A 16540-nucleotide genomic window follows, 5' to 3' on the forward strand; every position below is an offset into this window, starting at 1 on the left:
CATCAAATTGATTAGATCCTTTAGTGCCAACTAATAAGCTTCATGGTATTTTGATTCATCTCGCCATAGATACGTGAGTTTACGTTTGGTTCCTTAAAATGCAAATTCAGACATGAAACAGTTGATCATCTGACTTAAAATTCAGAAGAATATTTTATTTAAAACAATATTTTGGTACATACACCTCAGCATAGTAAAAGTTTTGCGTTTTGCCACTTTATGTTCAGTGCAGTGGGTTAAGGCTGTCCTTGTGCAGTGTCCTGACCTGGGATCATGAGCACCTGCATGTGGAAATGGGTGCATTTCGGGTCCCTGCCCCATTTGAGGAAAGATGTGATGCTGTCCAACAAGGTAGTTTTTTCATCCTTGGAAATATTTAGGTAAAAGCTGGCTTTGGCAGTAAAATAAGGCCGTTGAAGAATAGAAGGGAAGTGGGCAAGGGAGGAGTCTTCTGCCAGCTGTAAGGCACGTGAGGTGCATGGGACTCACTAGCCTGCATCTTTGCACCCTAAAGCCTGGAGAATCACGTCAGTGGGGTTGACTGCAGGTGAAGTGCTGCTGGGGAAGAGCTCTCTGTCCCTGCTCTGGGTGAGGCTGTTGGCTACAAACTGCACCAGGCAGACTGAGCTGTATAGACACAAGGTAGAGGTTGGAGGCAGTGTCATCTTCAAGGTCATTGGTATGAAGAGAGGCTCATTTGGAACAGATCAACTTTAGAAATAATGTACAAAGAGAGGAGGGACCTCTGATGGCTTGTGGCAGACACAAAGGAGTGGATTAGAGCTTCAGTAAAAGAGTGTGCTCCAGCTGTGTATTGTCCTACATCTCCCTTAACGAGTGTATTCCCATACAGGTCTGGTTTTAAACTCTAGTTACATAAATCTTTATGTGAAATGACACTCCAGTTGCTTTGAAATTTAACAGTGACTCTGGTATTGTCAGACTTGTCACTCTTGGAGTTCAATTTAGGAAGCCCATAACTGCCAGAAGACGATTGACTTGAGAGTCAAGATCTGTTAGGGCACAGATGCTGGTGTGCTTAGGCAATGAAATAATCCCATTTTAGCTTGGGAACACAAAAGCACAATTGTGTTCCTGCAAATGTTATGCAGAGGTTGAAGTTGCTGAATGGTTTTGAGATTACAAGTTTGATTGCATTAAGACTGTATAAAGGTTTTTCTTTCTACATGTAACAGCAAAAGAGGTTTATATTGCTGCTGTACAATGTCTTATTGAAGGTTACAGTGGCTATGTAGTGAAGCTGTTGGTATTCTGGTTCAGTACAGGCGTCATTCTGGGCCCTTTTAGGGATGTTTTAGCATGATGAGAGCAAAGCCATAGATCTTTTGAAGCTTTATGTTCTGCATATTGGTAATGTGTCCATGGCCAGGTTGCACCTGTGTGTTAGAATGTATTTTTCACAAACCAGATGTTTACATTGCCTTAATAGTACTCTGTGTGCTGTACAAGCTAGCTTTGCAGTAGAATGGTTTACATAAAACAAGAATTACACTGATTTAAAATATGGTTTTGTATCATGGAGTTCAGTCTAGTGGATCCTGTTCTGTTAAAGTCTCACTTCCTTTTTAGTGTATGTGGCTTACCTGAAATTGCCCTGCTCGTAAATGGCATTTCAGGAAGTCTGAACTGATCCAGCATGTGTCTACAGCTGAATTTTGATGACCTCCTATGTGCACTATGAAGTGTGTTGGTTTTTTATTAACAAAACTGCCTTAAAATTTTGTCTTTGGACTGGTTTCGCACAACTTATGTTTTTAACAATTACTTTTGCTTCAAGGTGCCAAACTGAATATTTGGTGCTGATTTTTCTTTTTTTTTTTTTTTTTGGTAATAAGGAACAGTGTTGTAGTCTTCTCAACTAAAGAGAAAAATCCATGGAGAATATTTTTTTTTAAATGTTGTCTGATGCCCTCTTTAATCCTTGCTCCTAAGCAGCCCTGACTTAACAGGTGTTGCATGTGGGTGTTTGCAGCTGGTTTGGATAGCCTCTGGTGGAAAGGCCTGAGTCTCTGCTGTTCCTGTGCTTGCAGAGTGCTCTGCAATCACCTTGCACCTCTTGCCATGGTTAGTTTTGGTGGCTTTTGATCAGAGATAACCAACTTTTTGCACTGAGATTGCAAATGGCAAAGTGTTACTGCAGCTCACTTGCACTGGTAATGCTTAACCTGTGCTGTGCCAGGCTTGAGCTCCTAGTTCCTGCTGTAAGAGCTCATGGATAGTCTGGGGATCTCTGGAAAATCAAACTGAGTGCCTAAAAACCCATAGTTGCCATATATCATCACTCTGACTGCCAAGTGCCAGGACCATTGCTGACTTGGTGGTTTTTTGGAGAAATTATCGCTGCTTCTTTTTAAGGCAGTTTTGTGCGTAAGGGGTCCCGTGGAAGTCAACACAGAGGTGCTTGTTGGATGGTTTGCCAAAGGTTGATCAGATTGAAGGGAACAAATGTTGCAAAAACAGCAAAGCTGAACCCTGAAGGGCATTAGAAAGCAGCTTTTCATGCTTGATGGGGTGAGAAAAGCAGGAGTACTGGATGGATGCGCTGTAGTAATTAATGTGGCTGGAGGGACACTGCAGGAAGACATTTCAGTAGTTTCAAAGGTTATGAAATGTGGGGCTTGTCTGAAGCCAGAATAATTTAATTTTATGAAAGATGGGTTTTACCCGAGTAGATAACGAGGGAGAAAAGCTTCCATTTTGAAGTTGTTGTGGAAATAGTTCTGGAAAAATGTGTTGCCTATTTGCCAGTAACTCTCTACACAGGCAGCATACACTTGTGGAAGATGGCTTTTTCCCAATTTATCCTAATTGATGGCATAAATTGATAAAAGCCATTTAGCAGTGTAACTGCTTTTTTCTAAGGCTCTTGCTGGTCTGAACGTGTAAGTTTTTTTGAGAAACAGCACCCTTCGTGTTTCCTATGTCTTTTCTCTCTTGCCAAGTGAAAAGATCCTGCAAACAAAACACTCTTTCTTTACTCCCCCCAGCCGGCAAACAAATTACCAGTCAGGCAAAACTGCACGTCCCTAATGATGTACTGCTGCAGGCAAGATGAAAAGCATAAATGTAGATCTGTCCAAAACTCTATGTAGTATGTGGGTAGAAAAGAAGAAATGAAAAGATTATGTTGGTATAAGTATTGTCGCATCCACCCAAGGCTTTATAATATTAAAATGTCTCAGGACCTAGTTAAACTTTTGAATTTCATTTTAATTCTTGATGCTTTGTTGTCAAAGAGAACAACTAGTAAAGGTCAGTGTTGTGTTTGTTTTGGTTTGGGTTTTTTTGTAATACAGAATATTTTGATTATCTGGAATGTTTTGTGGTGACAAAAGTGACACCACAAAAGTGATTTTCATTGGAAAGTGATTCAGTTTAACACATTTTCAAGAGAGATTTTTGTTGAAAAAGAATAAAAGTGTATCCTTGTGTAAGGAGCATCTCCCATCTTCTCTACAACTACATTTTAGAAATTGGAAACTTGTGAGTAGATCCTTCTGAACCTTTTCTTCTACAAAGAGTAATTAGGTAAGAGAACAATTCAGTTTTCTCACTTCATTTACTGTTTGTGTTTCAAGTTAGACCCAGTTCTGCTCTCATTGCTGTTCAGTCTTTTAACAGATAAGCAGCAGAGCTTTGGTGCACTGAGGCTTTGGGTCTTGCATTGAAATGAAACACTATTATTATATTTCCTTCTAGACGGAGGATAAATCAGCTCCCGTGGGCTGCAGGGGCACAGCTCCCTCCCCATGGGCTGCACCAAGGGCTGCAGGGACATCTCTGCTCCGGTGCCTGGAGCACCTCCTGCCCCTCCTTCTGCACTGACCTTGGTGTCTGTGGAGTTGTTTCTCTGACATATTCTCACTTCTCACTTTGGCTGCAAGTTTCTTCTCCCCCTCCTCTGCCCCCCATCCTTCTTAAATACATTATCCCAGAGGTGCTGCTGCTGTTGCTGATGGGCTTGATGTTGGCCAGCAGTGAGTCCATCTTGGAGCCAGCTGGCATTGGCTCCACTGGACATGGAAGAAGCCCCCCTGCTACCAAAATCTTGCCATGCAAATCCAATACAAGAAGTTAATTAGAAATTAGCATCCTGGTTTAGCTCCTGCCTTTGCAAGCCGAAGGAAGACTAATTGAAGTTTATGGTAGCCAAGGGAGTAGCAGCAACAGGCAACACAGCTGAGCAGTAGGGAGGAAATTAATGCAGAAAGAGTTTGTGTACACGAGCTGTGGGGAAGATTGGGGTAAAAGCTTTTCATTGAAATTGGCACTTCTTATTATGTCACATTTTTTGTTCTTTTTTGACTTCAGACTTTTGAGTTGATGGGATTTATTCTTGAGTCGATTTTCTTTCTGCCACTGTTAATAGCATTGACATATTTCTGTAAAAACCTCCAGAGTCAGCTGGGAGATGGACAGCATGCAGATCCTCTGGTGTTGGAATACATTTTAGAATGTGTCTTGTCTGCTTTGTGGCTTTCTGTGGTTTAGTTTTTACTTTAAACTACGAGATTCATTTTCTTACAGAAAACAGAATGTAGACTCCACAGATCTTCAGCAGTCATTTAAAGCAGCTTCCTTTGTCCTGCCCTGCTGAGCACAGTTCAGTGTGGCCACTGTCATCTAAAATTATGTTTTACCTCCTTTGGTGAGCAGTGGAGTTACTAACCCAGGTGGCACTGGATCATTCTGTGCTCAGAGGGGAGGTAACAGCAGTGCTGCATGACAGGTGTGTTGCAGGTGCCTGAATTCCTGCAGAGATCTAAGTGGGTTTTTTTCTGGTTGGCAGCCTGGAACCTTTTTTTTTTTTTCCCATCTGGAAAACTGAGGAAACCTGGACAAACTAATGAAGAAGAGACTTAAGAAATGAAAGGACCCAGTTAGTGAGCTAATTTGTTCCTCCTGTAATGGACTATGTGATTTTTAAAATCAAACACAAAGAACACTCAGGCTTAGTCTTTAACAGTTCTCTAATCCCAGATTGCTGTGTGGTTTTCTGCTTTAGTTGATCCAGCTGCCATAGCATCTCCTTTTAGGTATCCAAAGGCCAATTTTAGAACAAGGAGGTAATAACAGTTGCTTATCTTCTGATACAACTGAAAAGGGATTTGTGTCCTAAAATATACTGAAATTAGCAGTTCTGTCTCAATTTTACTTTGCCTGCTATTTAGTATTTTTGGGCTTACTTTTTTTTTAGAAAGAGAAAAAACAGATTTAAGACTAGAGTTGATTACCTTAACCTAGAAGAAATTTCAGCAACCTTATTTCAGTGTCTTCCTTTTTTGAAATAAAGTTCTCATTTAAAACAATCCTTTGTAAAGGATTGCCAGCAGTGATAGTTTTGATTTGATGTTTGTCTGAGAAAGTGACTGGGATCAATCATGTGCTTTTCTTCACCACTAGATGAAACATAGGAGCCTGACTCTGAGTGTTTCAGTATGTTGGTAGGATTTATTTTCCTTTATAGATGGTTGAAAATATTACTGCATCAAATGGCATCATTCATGACTAGGATTTTCTGTTAGTGCCTTTTAAGACTTCCACGATTTTCATTTTCATTGCTAATGGCATTTAAATCTTTCATTTAACTAGCCTAGTATATTTAAAGAACTGTTTTGAGCATTCATCTTAAGAATAAATGCTCGATTATTTCTGTTCCAAGGGTTATATTGACATTAAGCAACCTTCTTTTAGCAAGTTTAGACTAAAGAAATCTAATGAAGTAGTTTCTGTAGTTTCATTGACTGATGTTGTGTACTTTTGTCTCAGTCTTAACAGATAATTCATGGAACAAAAGTTTAAATTATTGAAGTTATGTCTTGGCAGTAGCTAAATCATTCTTGAAGAATGACCAAACTCATCAGTATGCTGCTCTCTGCTTCCGGGGGGATTTTTCCCTACATGTTTGATCTTGGATTAGAAGCAACGGATTTTCAGCTTCTTTTTTTTTTTTCAAAACAGGCACACAAGTGCCTTTTGTCTGCTGGATGCATTTATGGTGACTTGAGCATATTCAGTCTCAAGTTTCACTTTTCAGACTTGTGTCTGGGTGGAATTCTTGTGTCCTGCTGTCGCTCTGAGTGCACACAACCTCTTAGCAGTGTTTTGGTCAGTCACGTTTCTGCTTAGCAGGAAAAATGGCTCTTTAATGAATAATGCTGTGAAACTTGGAAGAAAAAAATTCTGAAAACTCTTCTTAGAGCAGAGTTATCATGTATGTGTTCTCTCCATCTCCAAAAGCTTCCAGTCTCTAATAATCCCAAACAGTACCTACTCAGTCCTATTTCCCTCTAGTTATTCTTTTATATTTCATTTTGTTTAGCAGTTGTGCATCTCTCTGTCCATAGCAGTGATGTTACAAGTATTTTCTCTCCTTCTTAGGTCCATGAATTTATGTCCTTCATTGCCAGACATGTGCACTTGAATACTTTAGAAGTATGTTTCCATTCAAAATGTGAATGTTGACATTGTCATCTGAAGCTTTTTAAATATATTCATTTAAGAGTTAAAATTGGAAGATAAAAAACTGGGGAAAAAAGAGTGGATTTTTTTGAGGAAATGACTAATTTCTTACTTTATTTACTGGACACTTGTGCTGGTCACAACTGGTCACAGTATGATGTGTATGACTGTGTTAATGTTTGTTTAGAGGGAAAAGATTTCGTTACCCCAAAACAACTGAAGGATGTATATATTTGTGCCTTATTTGAACAGGAAAAACCTCTGCACCTGAACACCAAAAAAACTTGTCTTATAAAATTCAACCAATCAACCCCTCCCCCCTCCACTTCTATATTCCATTTTTTAAAGGCTAGAGGTGTTCTACCTGTGTATGTTCCTATGTGCAGTTTGGTAATACATTTCTGATTATTCTGCTGTCGTTGAACATCTGGGATGTGTCTGATTCAGTTTTAGTTCACTTGGATACAAAATCAGACATATCTTGGAAAGTAATCGCACAGTGGTGGAGCCTGTGCTGGAAAAACAGGATACTGTTGGAGTCCAAAAATTCCTTTATTGACTTCCACAAGATACTCAGTCTCGCTTGGGTGTTCATTGTATGGGGTGATCAGTAGGTTTTGCATCTGAAACAAAATGAGCTGCAGTTTGAGCTTGCTAATGTTGTTAAGGACATCTTGTAAAGGTGAGAGGTGTTGGGTTGTCTTTGCATTTGTGTCCTGCCCTGGACAGTGAAAGTTGAAGCAATTAAGTTTTCATGTGATCTTCAGAGGTGTTACACAAGTATCCTCCAGGACCAGCGAATGCTGTTCAGGAAAACAGCTCAGTTTTTCAAGCAGCATCTTGTACTGCAGCTTGGTGACTACCAAGCCCATAAATAGATGCACCTTGAAATCCAGACATCAGTATGATTCCTGCAGATAATAGCAAATTTAATAACTGTAAAATGTAGAAGTCTGTAACAGAAAACCCTGAGCTACAGCTACTGCTGTTCTGCTTTGTCACAATATTGTGTGTATATTTATGCCTGACCTTCCTATGACATTTCTGAAACTTGAGCATCTTGCTAATCTCCTTCCATCTTCCCAAGCTGTGTTATCACATCCAGTTCCATCATGTTGGATTCCAAACGTTTTCAGCATGCAACGGCCCTGTTCCAAATTCCAGACTTCTAGTTTCATTATTCTGCTCCAGCTCACCCACTACAGGGTAGTTGAATCCAAGCTGACAGCCAGGTAGCTGGAGGTGTATCAACCAAAGATCTGGGAGGAAAATCAATTTGAAGTGAATGTGTTAAATCTTCAGACAGTCCCAGTTTGCTTCTGTTGTCCCAAATTGCACAGAGGCCATGTATCAACAAGTCAGCAAGTCCCTCAGAAGCCCAGCTGGATGAGGAGAGCAAAGCTGTGTTTGCAGGTGCTTAAACGTGAATTGGTGTGACTTTAATGAGTCAATGTGGGATTGAAGCAGAACATGAGAACTGAAGGAGAGGAGTTTTCAGGCTTTGTAAAACTCTTCTAGCTGGAGCAGCGTCTTTTGGCTGTTGTCTGGGTACCTCTTTGCTCTCACAGTGAGGTTTTCTCCTCTGTTGTTCTGTCTCCCCAGTAATTAGAGCACCAACGTGACTGTGTTCATTTCTGTTTTCAGATAATTAGAGCTGGGCCCATATAGCAAAATACACGGTTGTCTGTCTCGGGTTTTGCTCAGAGCCTTTGCCAGGACATCACTGGTCTGTCATTGGGAACCGGAAATCCTTCTCATTGCTGCTCTTCAGTGGGGTGACAAAGACCTCGGCTGATGAGGAGTAATTACATGTTGCCTGCTGGCTTGATGTGCAGTTGGACCAGCCACCTCTCTGCTGTACATGCTCCAGGAGTAATGAGGAGTGATGCTGGAGAACAGAAATGGCCTTGTTCTCTGGACAGTTAACGTACTGGGTTAGAAGACCAATGCAGAACTTGGGAGCAAAGGGAGGGAGGAGGGTAAATGAAGGGAATCGCATTGCTGGAATTTGCTGTTAAAAAGAATTTGTGCGTTCAACACCAGAAAGCCAAGGCATAATAATTTTAGTTAATTTTACTTTTACCCTTTGGATTCTGTATTATTTCATCAGATTAGAGCAATGAAGTAAAAGCTTAGTCACACTGTGCCTTGTGTGTTGTTCTGGGGTGTTGATTAAAAAGAATCATAAATAGGCTACTTATCTACACATACTTATATTTAGTTATTTTACATCGAGGTCCTTGATACAATGTCTGAGAATCCCAAACAATTTCTTAACTGTTTATTGAATGTCATTATTTAAAATACTTAGCAGTCTTCAAATAGGTATTTTCTTTTTATTGAATCAGTCTTTGATGTTTATATTGATTATTGCCATCTGCCCACTCCCCCCAAAAAAAGTTCCTGAATGCAAATTTCAGAATCCAGCAAAATTTTGTCATGTTTTAGAAACTTCTCCTCAGAGACTGCTTTTTGTGCAGCAAGGTGTTGGTAGTTTGCTTATGTTTTGACTTCAGTGAAAGAATCAAACAGAGGAAGGTGGTGTGTTTGTGCGTGCTGTTGCTTGATTTGGGATATGAGCCAGAACATAAGTTTACAGAAATTTGATGAGAAGCACTAAAGAAGGAATAGTCTTCTCTAACAGTTTATGTAAAACCTGTGGTCCACTAGTTGCTGTACCTGTTGGTTTCCCTGTAAGTTTATTATTCACTGGACAGTTTTTATTTCAGTGTTTACAGAAACTCTTGTGGCAAACATTCATCTTATCTCAAGCTACCAACTGCATCTTACTTTGAGTTCAGTACTGACCCTATTGAATAAACATCTGACTTACTGCCCTGCCTTCCTCCCTTCCTAATCTGACCGCTGTATCCTGTGCTTTTGGATTTGGAATAGCATATGGCTGGCTCAGCAGAGATTTCCCAGGTGTCCCCAGAATTAATCTTGTCTTCTTTTCATGTTCCCAGTATATGCTGTTCAAAGACCTCAAAAGGTTCAGCTTTCAAGGATTTTAGTGTCATGAAAGTATTGAGTTTCTTTGAGATTGCCTTTGAATTGCTAGACACCAACACTGCTTTCAGTCTAGGTTTGAAATTTAGAATCAGTGTTCCAAGTGAGTGAAGAAATACTTTGCTAAACTGCAGAAATCTGTTCAGTTCTAGTTCTAAATGTCTGTAAATACATGGGCAGGCAGGAGCAGTTCAGGCATGACTGATGTCAGTGCATGACTCTTTTTTTAAATTATTTTAACAGTTGGTTATGTGGGATTATAGCACTGCATTTTCCAGGCAATGCTTTGTGCCATATGCAGCAAGACTTTGTTCAGGTGGTCGCAGTCACATTTTTCCTGGTCTGAGTTGCTATCATAATTCTCCTGAAGTATTATTGCTCAACTTTGCTGTTATATTACTGATTTCTGAGGTTCTTGGAAAATCTTTCAGGCAAATAAGATGTTGTTGCAGCATGACTTATGATGTTGCTTGTGATGAAAGTCATGTTTTGTATTTCTCATGATGTGTGTATACCCTCCTGCATATTATCATCCTGCCTTGTGTGGGCAAAATCATAATTACAGCATCTCCAGAGAACAAACTGCTGAACTTAAGAATGAGCAAAATATACCTTAATTGTAAGAACACGTTAGAGCAAAGCTTTGTTTAACAAAGGTTTTGCTTTGTTTAGAGATCCAGAAAATGATTATAAATATATACTACAGAGAACTGAATATGCATAGTTGAAAGAATATGCAGAGGCTTGTGGGAAGCTGTGATGAACAAGTGGGGATGCATATGGATGTCCTTGCATGTCACTTGTCTTTTGTTGGTTCTGGTGCTTGTACATACCTGGGCGTGGTCTTGGTTTTGTCCGATGCCTACACCAAACGTCCTAATTCCATTTTAATTTCATATAGTTCGACTTTATAGTTCAAAGTTACAGTGGAAAATTATAACCAGAAATATCTACTTTCTGCATCAAAGATTCTCTAAGATTGGAGAATCACTAGATTGTCTTGGGAGGAACAGTGAAGCATCTGAATTGATGCTTCACACTTTGGAGTAAGTTATCCACATAATTTGTTAATGTTATTTCATACCTAATTCTGTGTCTTCTTTCTTCCTTCAGTGAAACTTTTTCTGCTTGAGAAATTGTCAGTGGAAATTTGACATCTAGAAACAGTTTTATATTGAAGGCTTAGGTTGGGAATGATGAAAAATTTCTTGAAGTCATAGCTTAAATTCATCCTTCCGTGTGTGCTTAGCAGTACAGATTGTATTGCACACATCCAAGTACAATACAGAGAGAAGGGGGCTTATAACTGTTCTCACATATCCACATGTGTGTCCCTCAACAGTATTAAGGACACTTTGGTAGTGGAAGGTAAAGTGGTGAAGTTTGATTGCTGGCCTTGTATGTGACTGCTGGAGCCTTTCTGTACAAACCACTTCTTTTTAAACTGTTTTTCTCAGTTGCTTCTGTGAATCTGTGTCGTAAAAAGAAATGGTAACTGGAAAGCTGATAGTGGGAGAGCGGAAACATGTTATGTGATTAAGGCTCCTGTGGGTTTTTTTAATATGCAGGTTTTGGTGGTTTGTTTGGTTGTTAGGGTTTTTTTTCTTTTCCACCAAACATCTGCTAGTTTCATGTGAAGCTTTCTCTTTACTGTGTTTGAGAGCTGGTGAATAATGACCCCACCTTTACTGTGCTTTTTGTGGCACTGTAGACTCTTAATGTATTTCTTCTTGCTTGTCTGCCTTTTGTGCTGTTAAATGTTGATCCCTGTACAGAAGCCATTGCACAAGTTTTCTCATCCTTTCCCCTCTCTGCCTTTCCTAGTTCCTTTGCTGTAGCTAGTGAGATGGGGCAGGGAGCAGAGCAGCTCATATCTCAGATCAGGTAATGTGGCGGAATGGTGCTATTTGTCAGCAGGTGTCACAGGATATCCTGAGTTGGAAGTGACTCCAAAGGATCATCAAGTCCAGCTTCTGGGCAGTACAGGCTTAGGAACTTTTAGGCTGGACACAAGCTAGTCCAAGCTTGCAGGTCGTAGCTATGAAGTTGCACAGATCAACCAAAGCTTAAAAATAGTCATGTTTTGCATCAGTTTCATACATGAACTGAGTTTTCTGATTGTATTGGTGTTTTTCTCGTTTAAAATGGGAATGTATTAAAATATCTGTCTTGTAGAGTAGTTCTTGTGAATACCAGAAGGTGGCATAACAGATTTTCCTAAAATGTTTTGATTGCAAGAAATGCACAGGATGCTTACTACACTTATTTTAAAGCTGAAATTTTGATCTAAGGGAAATTGGATCAGTTTGGACCTTAACATTGAAGGAATTTATTTAAAGGTGTACCCATTCTGCTTTTTTTTTCCCAAATGTGAAACCTCTGGTGAGATTCATTCTGGCTTTTATAGCTAAAGTTTTTGAAGTTGGAAGTAGTTTACTTGAGAGTGCAGGAGGAAGGAAGGGATTGTCTGTCATGTCTATAAGTGCAATTCTTTCCTGAGCTGTTTTACAGAATCCCAGTTTCCCATGAATACATTGTTTAGATATTTTGCTTTACCCATTTGCAGAAAGAGACCAATTCCTGTATGTTTTAAGCTCTTCTTGTTATCTGGTGCTATGAAAGAATAAATTATTAGTATAGTAGCTCATAAATTATAGTTTTGTGCTGTAGCAGCTCTAACCACGTGCAGATTTATAGGTGTGCCAATGTTGTGTTAGAAGAGGTAAGTGAAAAGCATGCAGAAAAGACCAATAAGCCTTTAAATGACAATCTGTTGTCAGCATAATTTGAATTTCATTCTGACAAACAGGAAACTTAGTCTTTGTGCAGCGTTACCCTGCATTTAATGACAAGCTGATGTTATTAGAACCCATTTCATTTGATGCTTTCCTTATTAGTCTGTCTCTGGGGCTGTCATCTTCACTGTGGTGTTGATCAAAAAGTACTTAAGTATACTTTAAAAATAGGTATTGTTTCCATTCAAAGACCTAGAGGGACTTACTCACAGAGAGAGTGCATTGGGCATAATTGGCAAGGTTCTGGCAGTGGAGGTGTCTGTGCAGGGGTGCCCTGTGAGGGATGAGGCCGTGACTGCCCTGTGCCAGACACTGCTAGGGTTGATTTTGCATTAAAACTCTTTTTTGTTTGAATAGTAAAATTAATTGGTGTAGGACAACCCTGAAACTTTTGAAGGAATGAGATACATGGGATTTTTTCTCTTTCCTTCAGCTCCCTCTGGCAGACAAACACCTGAATTACAACTGCTTTACTTTCATATATTTCAGACAAAGGCTTGTCCCAGCTTGAAGTTATCACAGTTGCTTGATGTTCTATATGTGTGCATCAAAAAGATATTTTCAGCTGTAGAAAAGTACATTATTGCAGCTGTAGGAGGTGCTGAAATACCAATATTTCTTGGTTTAGCTGACTGTTGTACTGCTTCTTTGCTCACCACAGCTGTTCAATGCTGTTTCACCCCAAGGACTTCTACACCACATCTACTGATTTATTTTTTTTCCCCTTCTCTCTTATGTGGTCTACCCTGAGCCTACTGTGGTTCATTAGAGCAGCACAGATGAGAAGGATATGACTGTTTTGCACAGGAGCCTTGAGTTTTTGCAGAATTTAGACCCTTTATTTTGCTGACCAAGCCTCTGGGAGGTGGGTGGAAGGAAGTGGTGCCGCTCCAGTGGCTGCAGCTGTCATGGGCTGAGCCTTCCACCCACCCCTCTGCAGTCCTCTCCTCCTCTGAGCATCACCGATTTATTGTCAGTTCTGTGTCACTGAAGGGTGGTTTTGCCAGGTGAGGGGATGTGGTCACATGTACAGTGCTATAAAGATGTAGAAAACTGCCTGGAGTGTGTGGAGTGCTGGTTAAATTTCTCCACGGTGGGACCTTTAGTAGCTGCTCTGTGGACACTGGAGAAAGCACTGAAATTCAGTTTCCAAGAGTCAGATCTTTGAAGTGTTATGAAATAAGAGCTTGTAATCAGGAGACTTTAAACTATTTAAGTATTTCATAGCTTTTAAAAATGCAAATAAGATTGCTGTTCTTCTGTGGGCCTTTCTAAAAACAGCTTGTACTTAGACTTTTCTTGCTATGTACAATTATTTTATGCAAAGCAGCATGTCCTGATTTGATCCTAAATTATCCAGATAGTTACACTGTCACTAAATAGGGGTATTGCAGCTTCAGAGTTCTTCCAATCTGCTAAGTGAATATCTTAAAACTGTCACTTTAAATCTGCTTTTGGAAGTGAATTAATAGCTCGTACGTTTGCCCAGCATAACAAATTTGAAATAAATAACTCGCCTCATTTGAAACTTTGCCTAGGAAATACAGAGTTTTCTTTAAATTTATGTTCTCATAGCTGCTAGACAAGAAAGTAGTTTGTAATTTTATTTCTGTAACTGTTTTGCAGGAATTTTGACATTTGATGATTTAGCATTATAATATAGTGGTGTATTTCAGAGAAATGGAACTGTTTCATATGAAGAATTGTTTTTTGTGATCATGCTTTTTTTTTTTTTTTTTTGTCTTCTGGAAGAATCTAAATGTAAGCAAGGTATGCATTTTTAAAGTCTCATGTGTTATTTTCAGTGTTGATGACAACTAAGATTGTGCTAATTCTGTGGCACGAACACATTCATGGATTTTATACCTTCCATTCAGCTCCATTGAGTGGATCTATGTAAGTGTCTCTTTTGTGATTCATTCAAGGAATCCAGCCAGCTGCAGTGCAGTGGCCATGGGCAGCATGGTGCAGCAGCTTCAAGTCTTGTTGGAGAAGATGCATTCCTGCTGGTTTTTTGGCTCCTGGGTGGCACACAGCAATTTCTGACAACCTGGACTTGAAGCACCAACATCTTTCTCAAAACCTTTTCCATTTCATTCTCTGTCAGTCTTCCAGAGGGACTCTGGCCTTCAGATAAAGATGCCAGGGTGCCCACAGTGGAGATTTGGGGATTGTGGGTTAGTAGACATCAGAGGTGACAGAGCAGTGGGAATTCCTGTGCTCAGGAAGAGTTTGTATTTTTGTCTTTTAATGAAGTTGAGTCATTACAGAAGCACACAAGAGCAGGTGTCAGGGCTTTATTCCTGCCTCCCCGTGCCTGGTCTTTTCATCAGGGACACTTTGTGTAGGTGTGAAGGACCACAGAAACTCACTCCAGTGGATAAGGACAGTAAGGCTTATGAATGCAAAATGACTAACAGATTCTTTGTAAATAATGGAAGAATGAAAGAAAAAAGCCTGCAAACTTTAATTTTAAGAATATTTTCATAAAACTTTACCCAACACATGGCTCAAGTAGTTTGCACTTTGCTGTCTGTGGTGCAGGAAATACTGAACTTGTTAGTGGCTGGTGCTCAATCCTAGCCTCTGTTTAATTACTAAATTGTTTAATATATTTGCATCATTTAAGTCAGATGTGTAAATGTGTTTAGTCATACTTTACTGAAATAAATTGTGCAGCCACCAGACCATAACAGCTGTGGAGAAGCTGTTTAGAAATAAATTCTTTGTAGTTCACAGTTTGATCTAATAAAAATAACTGTTGCTTCAGACAATTATCTTCAGCAGGGTCAGTCTGGCTGCTGTGACTGTGCATTCGGGTTTCTGTGTTGATTTATTAAATATAATCACCTGGGGAAGATGAGCAAAGTTCTCTGAATAAATTGGTGTTAATTCAAAAGCATTTGTTCTTAGTAGTGTGTTGTCAGCAGAGTACATTGGCTTAGATCAAAAATTGGAAACCTTCATTAACTCACTTCGGTTTTACCTCCTATTAAGTGTTTTAAGACCTTATTTTACCTAATACCTTTTATGTAAGGGTAATTTGCCCAAGCAAAGCTGGTTTGGTTTTTCTGGGGTTTTTTTGCATATTATAACCTGTAGCTTGTAATTAAGTTAACAGTGCATCTTGACTCTTGAAAGTGATTTCTTGCTAGAAATCTTACCTCAATTTTAGAACAATCCCTCTTCAAGAATACACACAAGAAAATGCAGGGCATCCACAAGTGGCATAACATAAAAACCACTTTCATAGCCAGAAACACACACTTAGGAATAGATTTAAAATATTTGAGACCATGAGTAGTTACAAAATATACCTGAAACAGAATTTAATATTTTAATAAATTAACACTTCCAAATATTAAAAGTGTGAATACTGCATGGACTAAATTTGCGCATTTCTTGTTTTCCCCCTTTTTCCTGAAAGTTTTTTGGAAGCTGACTTAAGGTTTAACTGAAGTTATTTTATTTAAATTGTTTTAAAAATAGCTGCTTGTGGCCTGATAGGAAATGGTGTTTGACTGTTTGCTGTTCCTGAATAATTTCAGAAGTTTCATACTCAGACTGTCATTTTTTTTCATTAATGAATGATGCAAAGACCAGGATAATGGGGTTTTGAAGAATGTATGAAATGAAGAAATTAATTTCTCAAAATGATTCCTGCTCAGTTGGACGGTTGCTGCCTGTTTGTTGAAGAACATACATTTTGGTAGTCTCAAAATCGTGTGAGAATTTGAATCATTCCTAACTGTAGTGTCTGGGAAGGAAGGGGAAGTGACTGTGTCAGATGCAGGGTAATATACATTTGTCAAATTATATATAGAAAAAATATATGTGTGTATATATATATAGTATGTATATTTATATACATGCTATATACACAATCCCATATATATAGTATGCATATGTATATTTATGTATAAAAATAATGTTCACTGAAATGATGCATCCTAAAACGTTACTGCAGCAATTTCCTCATTTATGTAGGAAAAAATGCTGAGTAGGTGGATGGAAAACTGCAGTACTTCTTGTTAAACACGTGGTACATGCCCTGACTGCTTAACTTAATATTTAAAGATTTGGGGATTTTTTTCCCCTTGTTTTAGAAATGGCCCTGCACGTATTGCTATAGAGATGGGAACCTGCACTACTTACAGCATTTTGACAGCAGGAGGGGTTGGCTGCAAACCCATTTTATCTCACTTCTTTATGCTTTATGATTGTTCCTCGTTCCTTGAGCAGTCAGGCCAATT

General features: G+C 39.2%; 1 protein-coding gene across 2 annotated transcripts in view; it reads left to right on the forward strand.

Annotated features, from left to right (window-relative positions):
• Nucleotides 1-16540, forward strand: part of KLHL13 (kelch like family member 13) — a 67753-nt gene that overhangs the window by 11029 nt on the left and 40184 nt on the right. The gene's annotated exons all lie outside the window — the stretch shown is intronic.

The sequence above is a fragment of the Manacus vitellinus genome, unplaced genomic scaffold (assembly GCF_001715985.3).
Source record: "Manacus vitellinus isolate BGI_N305 unplaced genomic scaffold, ASM171598v3 scaffold_19_pilon, whole genome shotgun sequence".
Classification (NCBI taxonomy): domain Eukaryota; kingdom Metazoa; phylum Chordata; class Aves; order Passeriformes; family Pipridae; genus Manacus; species Manacus vitellinus.